This window comes from Oncorhynchus keta, unplaced genomic scaffold (assembly GCF_023373465.1).
Source record: "Oncorhynchus keta strain PuntledgeMale-10-30-2019 unplaced genomic scaffold, Oket_V2 Un_scaffold_22896_pilon_pilon, whole genome shotgun sequence".
NCBI classification, from domain to species: Eukaryota; Metazoa; Chordata; class Actinopteri; order Salmoniformes; family Salmonidae; genus Oncorhynchus; species Oncorhynchus keta.
Window position 1 is genome coordinate 132501 of NW_026290871.1, and position 22604 is coordinate 155104.

At 49.7% G+C, this 22604-nt stretch overlaps 1 long non-coding RNA gene and 1 pseudogene across 2 annotated transcripts; both read left to right on the forward strand.

Annotated features, from left to right (window-relative positions):
- LOC127928189 (serine/threonine-protein phosphatase 2A 55 kDa regulatory subunit B gamma isoform-like) overlaps positions 1-16698 on the forward strand; it is a 52126-nt pseudogene extending 35428 nt beyond the window's left edge.
- Positions 16699-16943: 245 nt separating this feature from the next.
- On the forward strand, positions 16944-18294 carry LOC127928188 (uncharacterized). Of its 2 annotated transcripts, XR_008130814.1 has the most exons (6): positions 16944-16992; positions 17072-17219; positions 17293-17477; positions 17565-17897; positions 18046-18119; positions 18194-18294. It is a non-coding gene; the product is annotated as an uncharacterized LOC127928188 (long non-coding RNA). The 2 variants fall into 2 exon arrangements; XR_008130813.1 differs by lacking the exons at positions 16944-16992; positions 17072-17219 and having other exon boundaries at positions 17262-17477; positions 17602-17897.
- The last annotated feature ends 4310 nt before the right edge of the window (positions 18295-22604 follow it).

A 22604-nucleotide genomic window follows, 5' to 3' on the forward strand; every position in this document is an offset into this window, starting at 1 on the left:
CCTCCCTCCCTCCCTCCCTCCCCTCCCTCCCTCCCTCCCTCCCTCCCTCCCTCCCTCCCTCTCCCTCTCTCTCTCTCCCTCCCTCCCTCCCTCCCTCCCTCCCTCCCTCCCTCCCTCCCTCCCTCCCTCCCTCCCTCCCTCCCTCCCTCCTCCCTCCCTCCTCCCTCTCCCTCCCCCTCCTGCCCTCCCTCTCTCTCCCCTCCCCCTCCCTCCCTCCCTCCCTCCCTCCCTCCCTCCCTCCCTCCCTCCCTCCCTCCCTCCCTCCCTCCCTCCCTCCCTCCCTCCCTCCCTCCCTCCCTCCCTCCTCCCTCCCTCCTCTCCTCTCCTCCCTCTCTCCTCCCCTCCTGTCCCTCCCTCTCTCTCTCCCTCCCTCTCTCTCTCCCTCCCTCACTGGGACCCACCCTCCCTCCCTCCCTCCCTCCCTCCCTCCCTCCCTCCCTCCCTCCCTCCCTCCCTCCCTCCCAGGTTCCTGTGTTGAGACCCACAGACCTGATGGTGGAGGTACGTCCTAGGAGGGTGTTCTCCAATGGTCATACCTACCACGTTAACTCCATATCGGTCAACAGTGACGGAGAGACCTACCTGTCAGCTGATGACCTGAGGATCAACATGTGGCACCTGGGGATCACAGACCGCAGCTACAGTATCCTTCACTGGGACACACACACACACACACACACACACACACACACACAGCTCCACACACACACACACACACACGTGTGGACACACACACACACACACACACACAGGTTTGAAGACACACATGTGGCACCTGGGGATCACAGACCGCAGCTTCAGTATCCTTCACTGGGACAGGGACACACACACATTTACATTTACACACACACACACACACGGTCTTAGACCACAGCACTTACAAACACACACAGTACACACACACACACACACACACACACACACACACACCACACACACAAACACACAACACACACACACACGCACACACACACACAGCACACACACACACACACACACACACACACACACACACACACACACACACACACACACACACACACACACACACACACACACACACACACACACACACACACACACCATGTAGGTACAGTTATATTGAAAAGGTAGGGACCGGTACTGTTTATATTGAGGTAGTGGCCCGGTACTGTTTATAGTGAGGTAGTGGACCGGTACTGTTTATATTGAGGTAGTGGCCCGGTACTGTTTATATTGAGGTAGTGGACCGGTACTGTTTATATTGAGGTAGTGGACTTGTACTGTTTATATTGAGGTAGTGGACCGGTACTGTTTATATTGAGGTAGTGGCCCGGTACTGTTTATATTGAGGTAGTGGCCCGGTACTGTTTATATTGAGGTAGTGGCCTGGTACTGTTTATATTGAGGTAGTGGCCCGGTACTGTTTATATTGAGGTAGTGGACCGGTACTGTTTATATTGAGGTAGTGGACCGGAACTGTTTATATTGAGGTAGTGGACCGGTACTGTTTATATTGAGGTAGTGGCCCGGTACTGTTTATATTGAGGTACTGGCCCGGTACTGTTTATATTGAGGTAGTCTTCCTGGTACTGTTTATAGTGAGGTACTTAGCTCCAATACTTATAATCTATAAGAGGAACATGAAGTAGAACATTTGAGGTGCCGGACTCAGCTCTGACTTCCTGCCGAATCACTGACTCTCTATGGCTCTGTGCCAGTCTTCCTGCCCAATCACTGACTCTCTATGGCTCTGTGCCAGTCTTCCTGCCCAATCACTGACTCTATATGGCTCTGTGCCAGTCTTCCTGCCCAATCACTGACTCTCTATGGCTCTGTGCCAGTCTTCCTGCCCAATCACTGACTCTATATGGCTCTGTGCCAGTCTTCCTGTCCAATCACTGACTCTCTATGGCTCTGTGCCAGTCTTCCTGCCCAATCACTGACTCTCTATGGCTCTGTGCCAGTCTTCCTTCCCAATCACTGACTCTCTATGGCTCTGTGCCAGTCTTCCTGTCCAATCACTGACTCTATATGGCTCTGTGCCAGTCTTCCTGCCCAATCACTGACTCTATATGTCTCTGTGCCAGTCTTCCTGCCCAATCACTGACTCTATATGGCTCTGTGCCAGTCTTCCTGCCCAATCACTGACTCTCTATGGCTCTGTGCCAGTCTTCCTGCCCAATCACTGACTCTCTATGGCTCTGTGCCAGTCTTCCTGCCCAATCACTGACTCTCTATGGCTCTGTGCCAGTCTTCCTGCCCAATCACTGACTCTCTATGTCTCTGTGCAAGTCTTCCTGCCCAATCACTGACTCTCTATGTCTCTGTGCCAGTCTTCCTGCCCAATCACTGACTCTCTATGGCTCTGTGCCAGTCTTCCTGTCCAATCACTGACTCTCTATGGCTCTGTGCCAGTCTTCCTGCCCAATCACTGACTCTCTATGGCTCTGTGCCAGTCTTCCTGCCCAATCACTGACTCTCTATGGCTCTGTGCCAGTCTTCCTGCCCAATCACTGACTCTCTATGGCTCTGTGCCAGTCTTCCTTCCCAATCACTGACTCTATATGGCTCTGTGCCAGTCTTCCTGCCCAATCACTGACTCTCTATGGCTCTGTGCCAGTCTTCCTGCCCAATCACTGACTCTCTATGGCTCTGTGCCAGTCTTCCTGTCCAATCACTGACTCTCTATGGCTCTGTGCCAGTCTTCCTGCCCAATCACTGACTCTATATGGCTCTGTGCCAGTCTTCCTGCCCAATCACTGACTCTATATGGCTCTGTGCCAGTCTTCCTGCCCAATCACTGACTCTCTATGGCTCTGTGCCAGTCTTCCTGCCCAATCACTGACTCTCTATGGCTCTGTGCCAGTCTTCCTGCCCAATCACTGACTCTCTATGTCTCTGTGCCAGTCTTCCTGCCCAATCACTGACTCTCTATGTCTCTGTGCCAGTCTTCCTGCCCAATCACTGACTCTCTATGTCTCTGTGCCAGTCTTCCTGCCCAATCACTGACTCTATATGGCTCTGTGCCAGTCTTCCTGCCCAATCACTGACTCTCTATGGCTCTGTGCCAGTCTTCCTGCCCAATCACTGACTCTCTATGGCTCTGTGCCAGTCTTCCTGCCCAATCACTGACTCTCTATGTCTCTGTGCCAGTCTTCCTGCCCAATCACTGACTCTCTATGTCTCTGTGCCAGTCTTCCTGCCCAATCACTGACTCTCTATGGCTCTGTGCCAGTCTTCCTGCCCAATCACTGACTCTCTATGGCTCTGTGCCAGTCTTCCTGCCCAATCACTGACTCTCTATGTCTCTGTGCCAGTCTTCCTGCCCAATCACTGACTCTCTATGTCTCTGTGCCAGTCTTCCTGCCCAATCACTGACTCTCTATGGCTCTGTGCCAGTCTTCCTGCCCAATCACTGACTCTCTATGTCTCTGTGCCAGTCTTGTTCTGCAACAAGGTGATCAAACTGACTCCTCCATCTGTAGCTCTGCAGTGGTTAAACAGTCTTCCATAACAGGACCCTGACCTAGAAAACATCTACAGAGAAGTTTAAATAATCACTCAGTGACTCTCTACTCTCTATGTCTCTGTGCCAGTCTTCCTGCCCAATCACTGACTCTATATGGCTCTGTGCCAGTCTTCCTGCCCAATCACTGACTCTGCGTGTCGTGTGACTCTGTTCAGTAGTCTTCCTGCCCAATCACTGACTCTGCATATTCTCTGTGCCAGTCTTCCTTCCCAATCACTGACTCTATATGTCTCTGTGCCAGTCTTCCTGCCCAACCACATCTATCTCTGTACAGTTAATCAGGCTAGCTACAACCATCCATCTCCATCCTGCCAGGCAATACACCTGAAATCTATCTACAGACAGTTAATCAGGCTATTACTGTACAGCTAATCAGGCTACTACAACCACCACATCCATCTACTGTACAGTTAATCAGGCTATTTAATACCGTGTGACCATCTCTGCATATTCATCCATCTACTGTACAGTTAATCAGGCTATTACTGTACAGCTAATCAGGCTAGCTACAACCACTCACATGGCATCTACTGTACAGTTAATCAGGCTAGCTACAATCACCACATCCATCTACTGTACAGTTAATCAGGCTAGCTACAACCACCACATCCATCTACTGTACAGTTAATCAGGCTACTACTGTACAGCTAATCAGGCTAGCTACAACCACCACATCCATCTACTGTACAGCTAATCAGGCTAGCTACAACCACCACATCCATCTACTGTACAGTCTAATCAGGCTAGCTACAACCACCACATCCATCTACTGTACAGTTAATCAGGCTAGCTACAACCACCACTAGTATCTTCCTCCAATCACAGTCCTCTGTTGTTCTACCTGAGTATCTTCCTCCAGACACAGTCCTGTGTTGTTCTACCTGAGTATCTCTCCTCCAGACACAGTCCTGTGTTGTTCTACCTGAGTATCTCTCCTCCAGACACAGTCCTGTGTTGTTCTACCTGAAGTATCTCTCTGCAGACATAGTCCTGTGTTGTTCTACCTGAGTATCTCTCCTCCAGACACATTCCTGTGTTGTTCTACCTGAGTGGCTCTCCAGACACAGTCCTGTGTTGTTCTACCTGAGTATTCTCCTCCAGACACAGTCCTGTGTTGTTCTACCTGAAGTATCTCTCATCTGTAGACACAGTCCTGTGTGTTCTACCTGAGTATCTCTCCTCCAGACACAGTCCTGTGTTGTTCTACCTGAGTAACATCTCCTCCAGACACAGTCCTGTGTTGTTCTAATTCCTGAGTGTCAACTCCTCCACACAGTCCTGTGTTGTTCTACCTGAGTATCTCTCACTCTAGACACAGTCCTGTGTTGTTCTACCTGAGCTCCACACAGTCCTGTGTTGTTCTACCTGAGTATCTCTCCTCCAGACACAGTCCTGTGTTGTTCTACCTGAGTATCTCTCCTCCACACAGTCCTGTGTTGTTCTACCTGAGTATCTCTCCTCCAGACACAGTCCTGTGTGTTGTTCTACCTAGTATCTCTCCTCCAGACACAGACCTGTGTTGTTCTACCTGAGTATCTCTCCTCCAGACACAGTCCTGTGTTGTTCTACCTGAGTATCTCTCCTCCAGACACAGTCTGTTGTTCTACCTGTACTCCAGACACAGTCCTGTCAGTTCTACCTATTACTCTACAGACTAGTCCTGTGTTGTTAGCTACCTGAATCTCTCCTCCAGACACAGTCCATCTACCTGAGTATCTCTCCTCCAGACACAGTCCTGTGTTGCTACCAACCACCAGACATCTATCCTGTGTTGTTCTACCAGTATTCCTCCAGACACAGTCCTGTGTTGTTCTACCTGAGTATCTCTCCTCCAGACACAGTCCTGTGTTGTTCTACCTGAGTATCTCTCCTTCAGACACAGTCCTGTGTTGTTTACCTGAGTATCTCTCCTCCACACAGTTCTGTGTTGTTCTACCTGAGTATCTCTCCTCCAGACATAGTCCTGTGTTGTTCTACCTGAGTATCTCTCCTCCAGACACAGTCCTGTGTTGTTCTACCTGAGTATCTCTCCTCCAGACACAGTCCTGTGTTGTTCTACCTGAGTATCTCTCCTCCAGACATAGTCCTGTGTTGTTCTACCTGAGTATCTCTCCTCCACACAGTCCTGTGTTGTTCTACCTGAGTATCTCTCCTCCAGACACAGTCCTGTGTTGTTCTACCTGAGTATCTCTCCTCCAGACACAGTCCTGTGTTGTTCTACCTGAGTATCTCTCCTCCACACAGTCCTGTGTTGTTCTACCAGAGTATCTCTCCTCCAGACACAGTCCTGTGTTGTTTACCTGGGTATCTCTCCTCCAGACAGTCCTGTGTTGTTCTACCTGAGTATCCTCCTCCAGACATAGTCCCGTGTTGTTCTACCTGAGTATCCTCCTCCAGACAGTCATGTGTTGTTCTACCTGAGTATCTCTCCTTCAGACATATCCCTGTGTTGTTCTACCTGAGTATCTCTCCTCCAGACACAGTCCTGTGTTGTTCTACCTGAGTATCTCTCCTCTAGACATAGTCCTGTGTTGCTACCTGGTATCTCTCCTCCAGACACAGTCGAGTTGTTCTGGAAGTATCTCTCCTCCAGACACAGTCCTGTGTTGTTCTACCTGAGTATCTCTCCTCCAGACACAGTCCTGTGTTGTTCTACCTGAGTATCTCTCCTCCAGACAGTCCTGTGTTGTTCTACCTGAGTATCTCTCCTCCAGACATAGTCCCCTGTTGTTCTACCTGAGTTTCCTTCAGACATATCCCTGTGCACAGGCTACCTGAGTATCTCTCCTCCAGACACAGTCCTGTGTTGTTCTACCAAGTATCTCTCCTCCAGACACAGTCCTGTGTTGTTCTACCTGAGTATCTCTCCTCCAGACAGTCCTGTGTTGTTTTACCTGAGCTATCTCCCTCCAGACACAGTCCTGTGTTGATCTACCTGAGTATCTCTCCTACAGAGTGCCAGTCCTGTGTTGTTCTACCAGGTATCTACTCCTCCAGACAGTCCTGTGTTGTTCCCTGGTATCTCTCCTCCAGACATAGTGTGTTGTTCTACCTGATATCTCTCCTTCAGACATATCCCTGTGTTGTTCTACCTGAGTATCTCTCCTCCAGACACAGTCCTGTGTTGTTCTACCTGAGTATCTCTCATCTAGACAGTCCTATGTTGTTCTACCTGAGTATCTCTCCTCCAGACACAGTCCTGTGTTGTTCTACCTGAGTATCCTGATCCAGACACAGTCCTGTGTCCTCTAGACACAGTCCTGTGTTGTTCTACGGGAGTATCTCTCCTCCAGACACAGTCCTGTGTTGTTCTCAGCCTGAGTATCCGTCTCCTCCAGACATAGTTCTGTGTTGTTCTACCTGAGTATCTCTCCTCCAGACATATTCCTGTGTTGTTCTACCTGACCTCTCCTCTAGACACAGTCCTGTGTTGTTCTATTAAGTATCTCTCCTCCACACAGTCCTGTGTTGTTCTACCTGAGTATCTCTCCTCCAGACACAGTCCTGTGTTGTTAGAGAGACCTGAGTAGCCAGGGGACTCCTCCAGACACAGCCTGTGTTGTTCTAGACAGATCTCTCCGCCCAGACACAGTCCTGTGTTGTTCTACCTGTCTCCTCCAGACACAGTCCTGTGTTGTTCTACCTGAGATCTGCTCCAGACTCAGTCCTGTGTTGTTCTACTGAGTATCTCTCCTCTAGACATAATCCTGTGTTGTTCTACCTGAGTATCTCTCCTCCAGACACAGTCCTGTGTTGTTCTACCTGAGTATCTCTCCTCCAGACACAGTCCTGTGTTGTTCTACCTGAGTATCTCTCCTCCAGACATAGTCCTGTGTTGTTCTACCTGAGTATCTCTCCTCCAGACAGTCCTTGTTGTTCTACCTGAGTATCTCTCCTCCAGACACAGTCCTGTGTTGTTCTACCTGAGTATCTCTCCTCCAGACAGTCCTTGAAACCTGAGTATTCTCCTCCAGACACAGTCCTGTGTTGTTCTAGAGTATCTCTCCTCCAGACACAGTCCTGTGTTGTTCTACCAAGTATCTCTCGCTCCAGACACAGTCCTGTGTTGGAGAGTAACAGACACAGTCCTGTGGTTCTGGTCTGAGTATCTCTCCTCCAGACAGTCCTGTGTTGTTCTACCTGTAGTATCTTTTTCAGACAGGGGTCCCGTGTTGTTCTACCTGAGTATCTCTCCTTCAGACATATCCCTGTGTTGTTCTACCTGAGTAGTTCCTCCAGACACAGTCCTGTGTTGTTCTACCTGAGTATCTCTCCTCTAGACATAGTCCTGTGTTGTTCTACCTGAGTATCTCTCCTCCAGACACAGTCCTGTGTTGTTCTACCTGAGTATCTCTCCTCCAGACACAATCCTGTGTTGTTCTACCTGAGTATCTCTCCTCCAGACACAGTCCTGTTTTGTTCTACCTGAGTATCTCTCCTCCAGACAGTCCTGTGTTGTTCTACCAGTATCCTCCTCCAGACATAGTCCCATGTTGTCTACCTGAGTATCTCTCCTACAACCAGACATCCGTGTTGTTCTACCTGAGTATCTCTCCTCCAGTTAATCTGTGTTGTTCTACCTGTATCTCTCCTCCAACAGTCCTGTGTTGCTACCAGTATCTCTCCTCCAGACATAGTCCTGTGTTGTTCTACCTGTATCTCTCCTCCAGACATAGTCCTGTGTTGTTCTACCTGAGTACCTCCAGACATAGTCCTGTGTTGTTCTACTGTACAGTTATCTCAGGCTCCAGACACAGTCCTGTGTTCTTCTACCTGAGTATCTCTCCTCCAGTTAGTCCTGTGTTGTTCTACCTGAGTATCTCTCCTCCAGACACAGTCCTGTGTTGTTCTCCTGAGTATCTCTCCTCCATCACAGTCCAGTTCTACCAGTATCCTCTACTGTACAGTTGTGTTGTTCAGGCTACTAGTATCTCTCCTCCAGACATAGTCCTGTGTTGTTCTACCTGAGTATCTCTCCTCCAGACATAGTCCTGTGTTGCTAGCTACATCTCCACCAGACATAGTCCTGTGTTGTTCTACCTGAGTATCTCTCCTCCAGTTAATCCTGTGTTGTTCTACCAACCACCAGACATCCATCTACTGTACAGTTAATCCTGTGTTGCTACCTGAACCACAGACACATCCATCTACCTGAGTACAGTTAATCAGGCTACCTGAGTATCTCTCCTCCAGACATATCTACGTGTTGTTCTACCTGAGTATCTCTCCTTCAGTTAATCCCTGTGTTGCTGAGTACCTCCAGACACAGTCCTGTGTTGTTCTACCTGTACAGTATCAGGCTCCTCTAGACATAGTCCTGTGTTGTTCTACCTGTATCTCTCCTCCAGTTAATCAGGCTACCTACAACCACCACATCCATCTACTGTACAGTTAATCTGTTTTGCTACCTGAATCTCTCCACAACATCCATCTACCTGTACAGTTAATCCCATGTTGTACTAGTGTAGTAGTTCCTTCAGACATATCCCTGTACAGTTAATCAGGCTATCTCTCATCCAGACACAGTCCTGTGTTGTTCTACCTGTATCTCTCCTCCAGACACAGTCCTGTGGCTACTACTGTACAGACATAGTCCTGTGTTGTTCTACCAGTATCTCTCCTCCAGACATAGTCCTGTGTTGTTCTACCTGAGTATCTCTCCTCCAGACATAGTCCTGTGTTGTTCTACCTGAGTATCAACCACCAGACATAGTCCTGTGTTCTTCTACCTGTATCAGTTCCAGACACAGTCCTGTGTTGTTCTACCTGAGTATCTCTCCTCCAGACACAGTCCTGTGTTGTTCTCCCTCATCCAGACACATCCTGTGTTGTTCTACCTGAGTTATGACTTCCAGACAGTCCTGTTTGTTTAAATCTCCTCCAGACATAGTCCTGTGTTGTTCTACCTAGTATCTCTCCTCCAGACATAGTCCTGTGTTGTTCTACCTGAGTATCTCTCCTCCAGACATAGTCCTGTGTTGTTCTAGCCTGATTATCTCTCCTCCAGACACAGTCCTGTGGTGTTCTACCTGAGTATCTCTCCTCCAGACAGTCCTGTGTTGTTTTACCTGAGTATCTCTCCTCCAGACACAGTCCTGTGTGGTTGTACCTGAGTATCTCTCCTATAGACACAGTCCTGTGTTGTTCTACCTGAGTATCTCTCCTCCAGACAGTCCTGTGTTGTTCTACCTGAGTACTCTCCTCCAGACATAGTCCCGTGTTTTTCTACCTGAGTATCTCTCCTTCAGACATATCCCTGTGTTGTTCTACCAGTATCTCTCCTCCAGACACAGTCCTGTGTTGTTCTACCTGAGGTCCCGTCATCTAGACAGTGGATGTTGTTCTACCTGAGTATCTCTCCTCCAGACACAGTCCTGTGTTGACACCTGAGTGAATTATTTAAACTTCTCTGTAGATGTTTTCTAGGTATCTCTCCTCAGACACAGTCCTGTGTTGTTAGAGCCTGTATCTCTCCTCCAGACATAGTTCTGTGTTGTTCTACCTGAGTATCTCTCCTCCAGACATATTCCTGTGTTGTTCTACCTGAGTATCTCTCCTCTAGACACAGTCCTGTGTTGTTCTACCTGAGTATCTCTCCTCCACACAGTCCTGTGTTGTTCTACCTGAAGTATCTCTCCTCCAGACACAGTCCTGTGTTGTTCTACCAGTATCTCTCCTCCAGACACAGTCCTGTGTTGTTCTACCTGAGATCTCTCCTCCAGACACAGTCCTGTGTTGTTCTACCTGAGTATCTCTCCTCCAGACACAGTCCTGTGTTGTTCTACCTGAGTATCTCTCCTCCAGACACAGTCCTGTGTTGTTCTACCTGAGTATCTCTCCTCCAGACACAGTCCTGTGTTGTTCTACCTGAGTATCTCTCCTCCAGACACAGTCCTGTGTTGTTCTACCTGAGTATCTCTCCTCCAGACACAGTCCTGTGTTGTTCTACCTGAGTATCTCTCCTCCAGACACAGTCCTGTGTTGTTCTACCTGAGTATCTCTCCTCCAGACAGTCCTGTGTTGTTCTACCTGAGTATCTCTCCTCCAGACACAGTCCTGTGTTGTTCTACCTGAGTATCTCTCCTCCAGACAGTCCTGTGTTGTTCTACCTGAGTATCTCTCCTCCAGACACAGTCCTGTGTTGTTCTACCTGAGTATCTCTCCTCCAGACACAGTCCTGTGTTGTTCTACCTGAGTATCTCTCCTCCAGACACAGTCCTGTGTTGTTCTACCTGAGTATCTCTCCTCCAGACACAGTCCTGTGTTGTTCTACCTGAGTATCTCTCCTCCAGACAGTCCTGTGTTGTTCTACCTGAGTATCTCTCCTCCAGACACAGTCCCTGTGTTGTTCTACCTGAGTATCTCTCCTTCAGACATATCCCTGTGTTGTTCTACCTGAGTATCTCTCCTCCAGACACAGTCCTGTGTTGTTCTACCTGAGTATCTCTCCTCCAGACATAGTCCTGTGTTGTTCTACCTGAGTATCTCTCCTCCAGACACAGTCCTGTGTTGTTCTACCTGAGTATCTCTCCTCCAGACACAGTCCTGTGTTGTTCTACCTGAGTATCTCTCCTCCAGACACAGTCCTGTTTTGTTCTACCTGAGTATCTCTCCTCCAGACAGTCCTGTGTTGTTCTACCTGAGTATCTCTCCTCCAGACATAGTCCCATGTTGTTCTACCTGAGTATCTCTCCTTCAGACATATCCCTGTGTTGTTCTACCTGAGTATCTCTCCTCCAGACATAGTCCTGTGTTGTTCTACCTGAGTATCTCTCCTCCAGACACAGTCCTGTGTTGTTCTACCTGAGTATCTCTCCTCTAGACACAGTCCTGTGTTGTTCTACCTGAGTATCTCTCCTCCAGACACAGTCCTGTTGTTCTACCTGAGTATCTCTCCTCCAGACATAGTCCTGTGTTGTTCTACCTGAGTATCTCTCCTCCAGACACAGTCCTGTGTTGTTCTCCCTGAGTATCTCTCCTCCAGACACAGTCCTGTGTTGTTCTACCTGAGTATCTCTCCTCCAGACACAGTCCTGTGTTGTTCTACCTGAGTATCTCTCCTCCAGACACAGTCCTGTGTTGTTCTACCTGAGTATCTCTCCTCCAGACAGTCCTGTGTTGTTCTACCTGAGTATCTCTCCTCCAGACATAGTCCTGTGTTGTTCTACCTGAGTATCTCTCCAGACACTCCAGACATAGTCCTGTGTTGTTCTACCTGAGTATCTCTCCTCAGACACAGTCCTGTGTTGTTCTACCTGAGTATCTCTCCTCCAGACACAGTCCTGTGTTGTTCTACCTGAGTATCTCTCCTCCAGACAGTCCTGTGTTGTTCTACCTGAGTATCTCTCCTCCAGACATAGTGGACATCAAGCCAGCCAACATGGAGGAGCTGACGGAGGTGATACAGCAGCAGAGTTTCATCCTCACCACTGTCACCTGTTTGTCTACAGCAGCAGTAAAGGATCTCTCCGTCTCTGTGACATGAGGGCCTCGGCACTTTGCGACAGACACACCAAACGTGAGTTGGGCTACGCAAAGGCTTCGCTGTCGGTCTCTAAATCACGTGTATTCGGATCTTACTGTTCGAGGTCCAGAGTACGACTACTGCTGGTTCTGATAATTAATAGCTCCCACATGTTGTACCAGGTATAAATCAGTCCTTCATTTAAATCAGGAGTAGAACTGGCTTCCACCTACATGGTGTCCCAGGTAAAATCAGTCCTTCATTTAAATCAGGAGTAGAACTGGATTCCACCCACATGTTATACCAGGTATAAATCAGTCCTTCATTTAAATCAGCAGTAGATCTGGCCTCAGGTCCAGATTGGTTTACCCCCCTTATAATGTGATATCCATCATTTCCTCTTCCTAACCTCCTCTCTCCTCCCACCTGTCTCCTTCCTCTCATCAGTCCTTCTCCTCATCTCCTCTCCTCTGGCCTCCTCTCTCCTCAGATCTCCCTCTCCTCTCCTTATAATGTGATATCCTCTTTCCTCCCCCTGTCCTCCTCTCATCTCCCCTCTCCCTTCGTCTCCTCTCCTCTCCCCTGTCTCCTTCCTCTCATCTCCCCTCGTATCTTCTCCTCCCTCTCCTCCCCCCCCTCTCCTCCCTCATCTCTCTCTCCCCCTCTCCTCCCTCTCCTCGTCTCCTCTCTCCTCCCCCTCTCTCCCCCTCCTCATCTCCTCTCTCCTCCTCCCCCTCTCTCCTCCCCTCCTCCCCCTCCCCTCTCCTTCCTCTCTCCCCCCTTGTATCTCCTCTCCTCCCCCTCTCCTCTACTCCCCCTCGTCTCCTCTCTCCCTCTCTCTCTCTCCTCTCCCTCCTCTCTCCTCCTCTCTCCTCTCCTCCTCATCTCCTCTCTCCTCCCCCTCTTCTCTCCTCCCCTCGTATCTCCTCCCCCTCATCTCCTCCCCTCTCTCCTCCCCCTCTCCTCCTCTCTCCTCCCCTCCCCCTCTCCTCTCTCCCCCTCGTACCCCCCTCTCTCCTCCCCCTCTGCTCTCCCCCCCTCGTCTCCTCCCTCCACCTCCCTCCTCTCTCTCTTCCTTTAGTCTTTGAGGAACCAGAGGACCCAGGAAGTCGCTCATTCTTCTCTGAGATCGTGTCGTCGGTGTCGGATGTGAAGTTCAGTCACAACGGGCGGTACCTGCTGACCAGGGATTACCTGACGGCCAAGGTGTGGGACTTACACATGGAGAAAGGCCCCGTCGAAACCTACCAGGTCAGCCTGCTAAACAAACACACACACACACACTAGGCACACGCAGAAAACACACACACACTAGGCACACACACACTAGGCACACACAAACACACACACACACACACACTAGGCACACACACACACACACACACATACACACACGCAGAAACACACATGCACACACACACTAGGCACACGCATAAACACACACACACACACACAAACACACACACACACACGCAGAAACACACACACACACACACACACACACACACACACACACACACACACACACACACACACACACACACACACACACACACACACACACACACACACACACACAGCACACACACACACTAGGCACACGCAAAACACACATGCATTCACACACACACACACACACACCAGGCACACGCAGAAACACACATGCACACACACACACACACACCAGGCACACGCAGAAACACACATACATTCACACACTCACGCACGCATGTATACACACAGAAAAATGAATGCCTTGGAAAAACCTGTCAACACTCTCTCCTGCCCTCTCCCTCCCCCCTCCTTTCTCCCATGTCTGTCTCTCTGTAGGTTCATGACTACCTGAGGACTAAGCTGTGCTCTCTGTACGAGAACGACTGCATTTTGACAAATTCGAGTGTGTCTGGAACAGCTCCGACAGGTGTGTGCGTCTTCGTCTACTCTGAGGCTTTATCCGACAGATAAATCAATCCCAGAGAAGAGTTTAGAGATGTCAAAATCAATCCCTTCTCTCCTTCATCTCTCCTCCTCTTCCTGTCCCAACCCCACCCTTCCCTCTCTCCATCTCTCCTCCTCTTCTTGTCCCACACCCTTCCCTCTCTCCATCTCTCCTCCTCTTCTTGTCCCAACCCCACCCTTCCCTCTCTCCATCTCTCCTCCTCTTTTTGTCCCAACCCCAACCTTCCCTCTCTCCATCTCTCCTCCTCTTCCTGTATAAACCCCACCCTTCCCTCTCTCCATCTCTCCTCCTCTTCCTGTATAAACCCCACCCTTCCCTCTCTCCATCTCTCCTCCTCTTCCTGTAAAACCCCCACCCTTCCCTCTCTCCATCTCTCCTCCTCTTCCTGTATAAACCCCACCCTTCCCTCTCTCCATCTCTCCTCCTCTTCTTGTCCCAACCCCACCCTTCCCTCTCTCCATCTCTCCTCCTCTTCCTGTAAACCCCCCCCACCTCCATCTCTCCTCCTCTTCCTGTCCCAACCCCACCCTTCCCTCTCTCCATCTCTCCTCCTCTTCCTGTCCCAACCCCACCCTTCCCTCTCTCCTCTCTCCTCCTCTTCCTGTCCCAACCCCACTCTTCCCTCTCTCCATCTCTCCTCCTCTTCCTGTAAAACCCCACCCTTTTCCCTCTCTCCGTCTCTTCCTCCTCTTCCTGTCCCAACCCCACCCTTCCCCTCTCCATCTCTCCTCCTCTTCCTGTCCCAACCCCACCCTTCCCTCTCTCCATTTCTCCTCTTCTTGTCCCAACCCCACCCTTCCCTCTCTCCATCTCTCCTCCTCTTCCTCCCACCCTTCCCCTCTCTCCATCTCTCCTCCTCTTCCTGTCCCCCCCCTCTCTTTTCTCTCTTCCTTTTCTTCTCCCTCTCTTTGTCCCTCTTTCCTCCCCTCTTCCATCTTCTCTCCTCTTCTCTCCCTCCTCTCTCATCCTCTCCTCCTCCCCCTCTCTCCCCCTCTCCTCCTCCTCTCCCTCCTCCTCTCCCTCCTCCCTCTCCTCCTCCTCTCCCTCCTCTCTCTCTCCTCCTCTTCTCCTCCTCCTCTCTCCTCCTCTCTCTCATCCTCTCCCTCCTCCTCCCTCTCTCTCCTCCTCTCTCCTCCTCCTCTCCCTCCTCCTCCTCTCTCTCCTCCTCCCCCTCCCCCTCTCCCTCCTCCTCTCCCTCCTCCTCTCTCTTTCCTCCTCTCCTCCTCTCTCCTCCTCTCCCTCCTCCTCCTCTCTCCTCTCCCTCCTCCTCCTCTCTCTCCTCCTCTCCCTCCCTCTCTCTCCTCCTCTCCCTCCTCCTCCTCCTCCTTTCCCTCCTCCTCTCCCTCATCCTCTCCCTCCTCCTCTCTCCTCCTCTCTCTCCTCCTCTCTCTCCTCCTCTCTCTCCTCCCTCCCTCCTCCCTCTCCCTCCTCCTCTCTCTCCTCCTCTTTCTCCTCCCTCTCTCTCCTCCTCTCTCTCATCCTCTCCCTCCTCCTCCCTCCCTCCTCCTCTCCCTCCTCCTCTCCCCTCTCATCAGTGTGATAATGACTGGGGCGTACAACAGCTTCTTCCGGATGTTTGACAGGGAGACGGGGCGGGCGTGACCCTGGAGGTAAGCATATATACAAACACACAAGTTTCTAACGTAACTCGCTAACGTAAGTCACTACGTATGTCGCTAACGGAGGCCGCTGGAACGTAAGCCGCTATACAAACACACAAGTTTCTAACGTAAGTCACTAACGTAAGCCGCTAACGTAAGCCGCTAAAGGGTCGCTAACGTAAGTCGCTAAAGTAAGCCGCTAACGTAAGCCGCTAACGTAAGCAGCTAAAGTAAGTCGCTAACGAAGTCGCTAACGTAAGTCGCTAACATAAGCTGTGCTACTGAAATCCCAGTGTGGAGAACTGCTGGTTGATGATGTCACTCACCAGGTCTAACTGATCAGAGAGAAATAATGAAACCACATAAGCCGCTAACGTATCTCTCCTCCTTTCTGGTTGATGAGTCACTCACCAGGTGAATCTGCTCAGAGAGAAAATGTTTCTACCTGAGTATCTCTCCCTTTCTCCAGATTTCTCCCTCTCCTCTCCTCTCCTCTCCTTTCTCTCCTCTCCTTTCTCTCTCCTCTCCTCTCCTCTGCCTCTTTCTCTCTCCTCTCCTCTCCTCTCCTCTCCTCTCCTCTCCTCTCCTCTCCTCTTTCTCTCTCTCTCCCCCTCTCCTCTCCTCTCTCTCTCCTCTCCTCTCCTCTCTCTCTCTCCTCTCCCTCTCTCCTCTCCTCCTCTCTTTCTCTCTCTTCTCCCCTCTCTCTCTCCTCTCCTCTCCTCTCCTCTCCTCTCCTCTTTCTCTCTCCTCTCCTCTTTCTCTCTCCTCTCTCCCTCCCTGGAGGCGTGGCGAGAGACCAGTAAGCCGCGAGCTGTACTGCGGACGCGACGGATCTACACGGGGGCAAGCGTCGTCGTGGCGACGTGGGGGTGGACAGTCTGGACTTCACTAAGAAGATCCTCCACATGGCCTGGCACCCGAGGAGAACATCATCGCCATAGCCTCCACCAACAACCTCTACATCTTTCAGGACCGGGTCAGCCCCGATACACAGGGTCCAGACCTGGGTTCAAATACCATTTAGTACCGGGTCAGTCCCGATACACAGGGTCCAGACCTGGGTTCAAATACCATTTAGTACCGGGTCAGTCCCGATACACAGGGTCCAGACCTGGGTTCAAATACCATTTAGTACCGGGTCAGCCCCGATACACAGGGTCCAGACCTGGGTTCAAATACCATTTAGGTCCATTTAGGACAGGGTCCAGACCAGACCAACACCGGGTCATTGAGAAGGGTCAGACCTGGGTTCAAAACCATTTGCACCGGGTCAGCCCCGATACACACAGACCTGGGTTCAAATACCACACCGGGTCAGTCTATAAGATAATGAGGGTCCAGACCTGGGTTCAAATGACCACAGGACTGAGATCAGTCTATAAGGTGAATGGTTGGACAGGCCTGAGATCAGTCTATAAGGTGAATGAGTTGGACAGGCCTGAGATCAGTCTATAAGGTCCAGGTTGGTGAATGAACAGGCCTGAGATCAGTCTATAAGGTGAATGAGTTGGACAGGCCTGGGATCCAGTCATAAGGGGAATGAGTTGGACAGGCCTGAGATCAGTCTATAAGGTGAATGAGTTGGACAGGCCTGAGATCAGTCTATAAGGTGAATGAGTTGGACAGGCCTGAGATCAGTCTATAAGGTGAATGAGTTGGACAGGCCTGAGATCAGTCTATAAGGTGAATGAGTTGGACAGGCCTGAGATCAGTCTATAAGGGAATGAGTTGGACAGGCCTGAGATCAGTCTATAAGGTGAATGAGTTGGACAGGCCTGAGATCAGTCTATAAGGTGAATGAGTTGGACAGGCCTGAGATCAGTCTATAAGGTGAATGAGTTGGACAGGCCTGAGATCAGTCTGTAAGGTGAATGAGTTGGACAGGCCTGAGATCAGTCTATAAGGTGAATGAGTTGGACAGGCCTGAGATCAGTCTGTAAGGTGAATGAGTTGGACAGGCCTGAGATCTGTAAGGTGAAGTCTATAAGTCTGTGAATGAGTTGGACAGGCCTGAGATCAGTCTATAAGGTGAATGAGTTGGACAGGCCTGAGATCAGTCTATAAGGTGAATGAGTTGGACAGGCCTGAGATCAGTCTATAAGGTGAATGAGTTGGACAGGCCTGAGATCAGTCTGTAAGGTGAATGAGTTGGACAGGCCTGAGATCAGTCTATAAGGTGAATGAGTTGGACAGGCCTGAGATCAGTCTGTAAGGTGAATGAGTTGGACAGGCCTGAGATCAGTCTATAAGGTGAATGAGTTGGACAGGCCTGAGATCAGTCTGTAAGGTGAATGAGTTGGACAGGCCTGAGATCAGTCTATAAGGTGAATGAGTTGGACAGGCCTGAGATCAGTCTATAAGGTGAATGAGTTGGACAGGCCTGAGATCAGTCTGTAAGATGAATGAGTTGGACAGGCCTGAGATCAGTCTATAAGATGAATGAGTTGGACAGGCCTGAGATCAGTCTGTAAGGGGAATGAGTTGGACAGGCCTGAGATCAGTCTGTAAGGTGAATGAGTTGGACAGGCCTGAGATCAGTCTATAAGGTGAATGAGTTGGACAGGCCTGAGATCAGTCTGTAAGGTGAATGAGTTGGACAGGCCTGAGATCAGTCTATAAGATGAATGAGTTGGACAGGCCTGAGATCAGTCTGTAAGGTGAATGAGTTGGACAGGCCTGAGATCAGTCTATAAGATCAATGAGTTGGACAGGCCTGAGATCAGTCTATAAGGGGAATGAGTTGGACACCCCTGAGTTCGCTATCTAAGGGGAATGAGTTGGACAGGCCTGAGATCAGTCTATAAGATCAATGAGTTGGACAGGCCTGAGTTCGCTATCTAAGGTGTCTGAAGACAGAGGAAGATGGGGTGTGTGTGTGTGTGTGTGTGTGTGTGTGTGTGTGTGTGTGTGTGTGTGTGTGTGTGTGTGTGTGTGTGTGTGTGTGTGTGTGTGTGTGTGTGTGTGTGTGTGTGTGTGTGTGTGTGTGTGTGTGTGTGTGTGTGTGTGTGTGTGTGTGTGTGTGTGTGTGTGTGTGTGTGTGTGTGTGTGTGTGTGTGTGTGTGTCCCAGACCGCAGTGACCCAGTGTGTGGATCCAATCACTGTTTATATTGTTATTTTAGTCAACAGTCACTAGACGTCCCGTTTAACGGATTCCCTTTATGATCACAACACCTTAGCACACCTGGATACACAGGACACCTTTACACACAGCTGGTGAGAGTGGACACTTCTGGACACCTGGTGAGAGTGGACACTTCTGGACACCTGGTGAGAGTGGACACTTCTGGACACCTGGTGAGAGTGGACACTTCTGGACACCTGGTGAGAGTGGACACTTCTGGACACCTGGTGAGAGTGGACACTTCTGGACACCTTTACACACAGCTGGTGAGAGTGGACACATCTAGACACCTGGTGAGAGTGGACACATCTAGACACCTGGTGAGAGTGGACACTTCTGGACACCTGGTGAGAGTGGACACATCTAGACACCTGATGACTCATCTGGATTAATCTAGACACCTGGTGACCCATCTAGACACCTGGTGACCCATCTGGATTAATCTAGACACCTGGTGACCCATCTAGACACCTGGTGACCCATCTGGATTAATCTAGACACCTGGTGACCCATCTGGATTAATCTAGACACCTGGTGACACACCTGGTGACCCATCTGGATTAATCTAGACACCTGGTGACCCATCTGGACACCTCTAGACACCTAGTGACTCATCTGGATTTATCTAGACACCTGGTGACCCATCTGGACACCTGGTGACCCATCTGGATTAATCTAGACACCTGGTGACCCATCTGGACACATCTAGACACCTGGTGACCCATCTGGATTAATCTAGACACCTGGTGACCCATATGGATTAATCTAGACACCTGGTGACCCATCTGGATTTATCTAGACACCTAGTGACCCATCTGGATTAATCTAGACACCTGGTGACCCATCTGGATTAATCTAGACACCTGGTTACCCATCTGGACACATCTAGACACCTAGTGACTCATCTGGATTTATCTGACACCTTGACCCATCTGGACACCTGGTGACCCATCTGGATTAATCTAGACACCTGGTGACCCATCTGGACACATCTAGACACCTGGTGACCCATCTGGATTAATCTAGACACCTGGTGACCCATATGGATTAATCTAGACACCTGGTGACCCATCTGGATTTATCTAGACACCTAGTGACCCATCTGGATTAATCTAGACACCTGGTGACCCATCTGGATTAATCTAGACACCTGGTGACCCATCTGGACACCTCTAGACACCTAGTGACTCATCATCTGACACCTGGTGACCCATCTGGACACCTGGTGACCCATCTGGATTAATCTAGACACCTGGTGACCCATCTGGACACATCTAGACACCTGGTGACCCATCTGGATTAATCTACACACCTGGTGACCCATTGGATTAATCTAGACACCTGGTGACCCCATCTAGACACCTGGTGACCCATCTGGATTAATCTAGACACCTGGTGACTCATCTGGATTAATCTAGACACCTGGTGACCCATCTGGATTAATCTAGACACCTGGTGACCCATCTGGATTAATCAAGACACCTGGTGACATCTAGACACAAGGAGACCCATCTGGATTAATCTAGACACCTGGTGACCCATCTGGACACCTCTAGACACCTAGTGACTCATCTGGATTAATCAAGACACCTGGTGACCCATCTGGACACAAGGAGACCCATCTGGATTAATCTAGACACCTGGTGACCCATCTGGATTAATCTAGACACCTGGTGACCCATTTGGATTAATCTAGACACCTGGTGACCCATCTGGATTAATCTAGACACCTGGTGACCCATCTGTATTAATCTAGACACCTGGTGACTCATCTGGACACCTGTGACCCATCATTAATCTAGACACCTGGTGACCCATCTGGATTAATCTAGACACCTGGTGACCCATTGGATTAATCTAGACACCTGGTGACCCATCTGGATTAATCTAGACACCTGGTGACCCATCTGGATTTATCTAGACACCTGGTGACCCATCTGGACACCTGGTGACCCATCTGGATTAATCTAGACACCTGGTGACCCATCTGGACACATCTAGACACCTGGTGACTCATCTGGATTAATCTAGACACCTGGTGACCCATCTGGATTAATCTAGACACCTGGTGACACTTGGACACATCTAGACACCTGGTGACCCATCTAGACACCTGGTGACCCATCTGGATTAATCTAGACACCTGGTGACTCTTCTGGACACATCTAGACACCTGGTGACTCATCTGGATTAATCTAGACACCTGGTGACCCATCTGGATTAATCTAGACACCTGGTGTGACCCATCTGGACACCTGGTGACTCATCTGGATTAATCTAGACACCTGCTGAGCCATCTGGATTAATCTAGACACCTGTGACTCATCTAGACACCTGGTGACCCATCTGGATTAATCTAGACACCTGGTGACCCATCTGGACACATCTAGACACCTGGTGATCCATCCACCTGGTGACTCATCTAGACACCTGGTGACTCATCTGGACACATCTAGACACCTGGTGACCCATCTGACACCTGGACTCATCTGGAATAATCTAGACACCTGGTGACCCATCTGGATTAATCTAGACACCTGGTGACCCATCTAGACACCTGGTGACCCATCTGGATTAATCTAGACACCTGGTGACCCATCTGGATTAATCTAGACACCTGGTGACTCATCAAAACACCTGTGACTCATCTGGGTTTATCTAGACACCTGGTGACCCATCTGGATTAATCTAGACACCTGGTGACTCATCTAGACACCTGGTGACTCATCTGGATTTATCTAGACACCTGGTGACCCATCTGGATTAATCTAGACACCTGGTGACCCATCTGGATTATCTAGACACCTGGTGACCCATCTGGATTAATCTAGACACCTGGTGACCCATCTGGATTAATCTAGACACCTGCTGAGCCATCTGGATTAATCTAGACACCTGGTGACCCATCTGGACCCATCTGGATTAATCTAGATTAACCTGGTGACACCTGGTGACACCTGGACAAGCTGATCCTAGATCTGTGCCTAAGAGCAACTTCTACCCCAAGCTACTAAATCACTTGTGCTTCCATCCATCCACTCATACAGGCCCACATTGACCTTTTTCCCTATATAGTGCACTACTTTTGACATGGGACCATAAGGCTCTGGTCAGAAATGGTGCCCTATAAAGGGAATACTAGGTTGATCGTATTCTCATGTCTGTCTGTCTGTGTCTGTCTGTAACCTAGTTATCTCAGTGGTCAACCCTTACATAGAGTCCTAGCTATGTAGTGAGACTATGCAGGATATTGTTCCCCTGACTACCACCAACACACTTTGAATATAGCTAATCAAGTGGATTAGTCAAAATTAGGTGGGTTAGTGCAGGCTGGAACCAAAGCCTGCACAGCTTGTAGTGATGGTATTCTAGGGTTTGGTGGCCACTGGTTTAAATGCGGCAATCTGGGACTGATGTTCTTCTAGGGTTGGTGGCCACTGGTTTAAAGTGGCAATCTGGGACTGATGTTCTTCTAGGGTTGGTGGCCACTGGTTTAAATGGGCAATCTGGGACTGATGTTCTTCTAGGGTTGGTGGCCACTGGTTTAAATGGGCAATCTGGGACTGATGGTCTTCTAGGGTTGGTGGCCACTGGCAATCTATAGTTCCGCGACATCACACCGCTTGAGTTCCCTCTCCTCCAATCATACACAGTAGTGTAGTGACGTCAGCGGCAACCTCACGGCTAACCAATCAGTAAGAGTGTCGTTGTGCTGTGGTTAGGACCATTGGAACAGTAGCATGTGATCCAGTGTTACTGTCCTTGTATATCTATCATACCTGTATAACTAACAGTTATCTGAACACTCCACACATGAACACTTGATGAAGGAATGTGTATAACAAAATAAATTAAATAATATGAATCTGAGGATCAATCGTGGTGTTTGATTATTTGATGAAACTGATGTTTTTGTGTGACATTGTTTGTTTGTGGGCGACTGTCT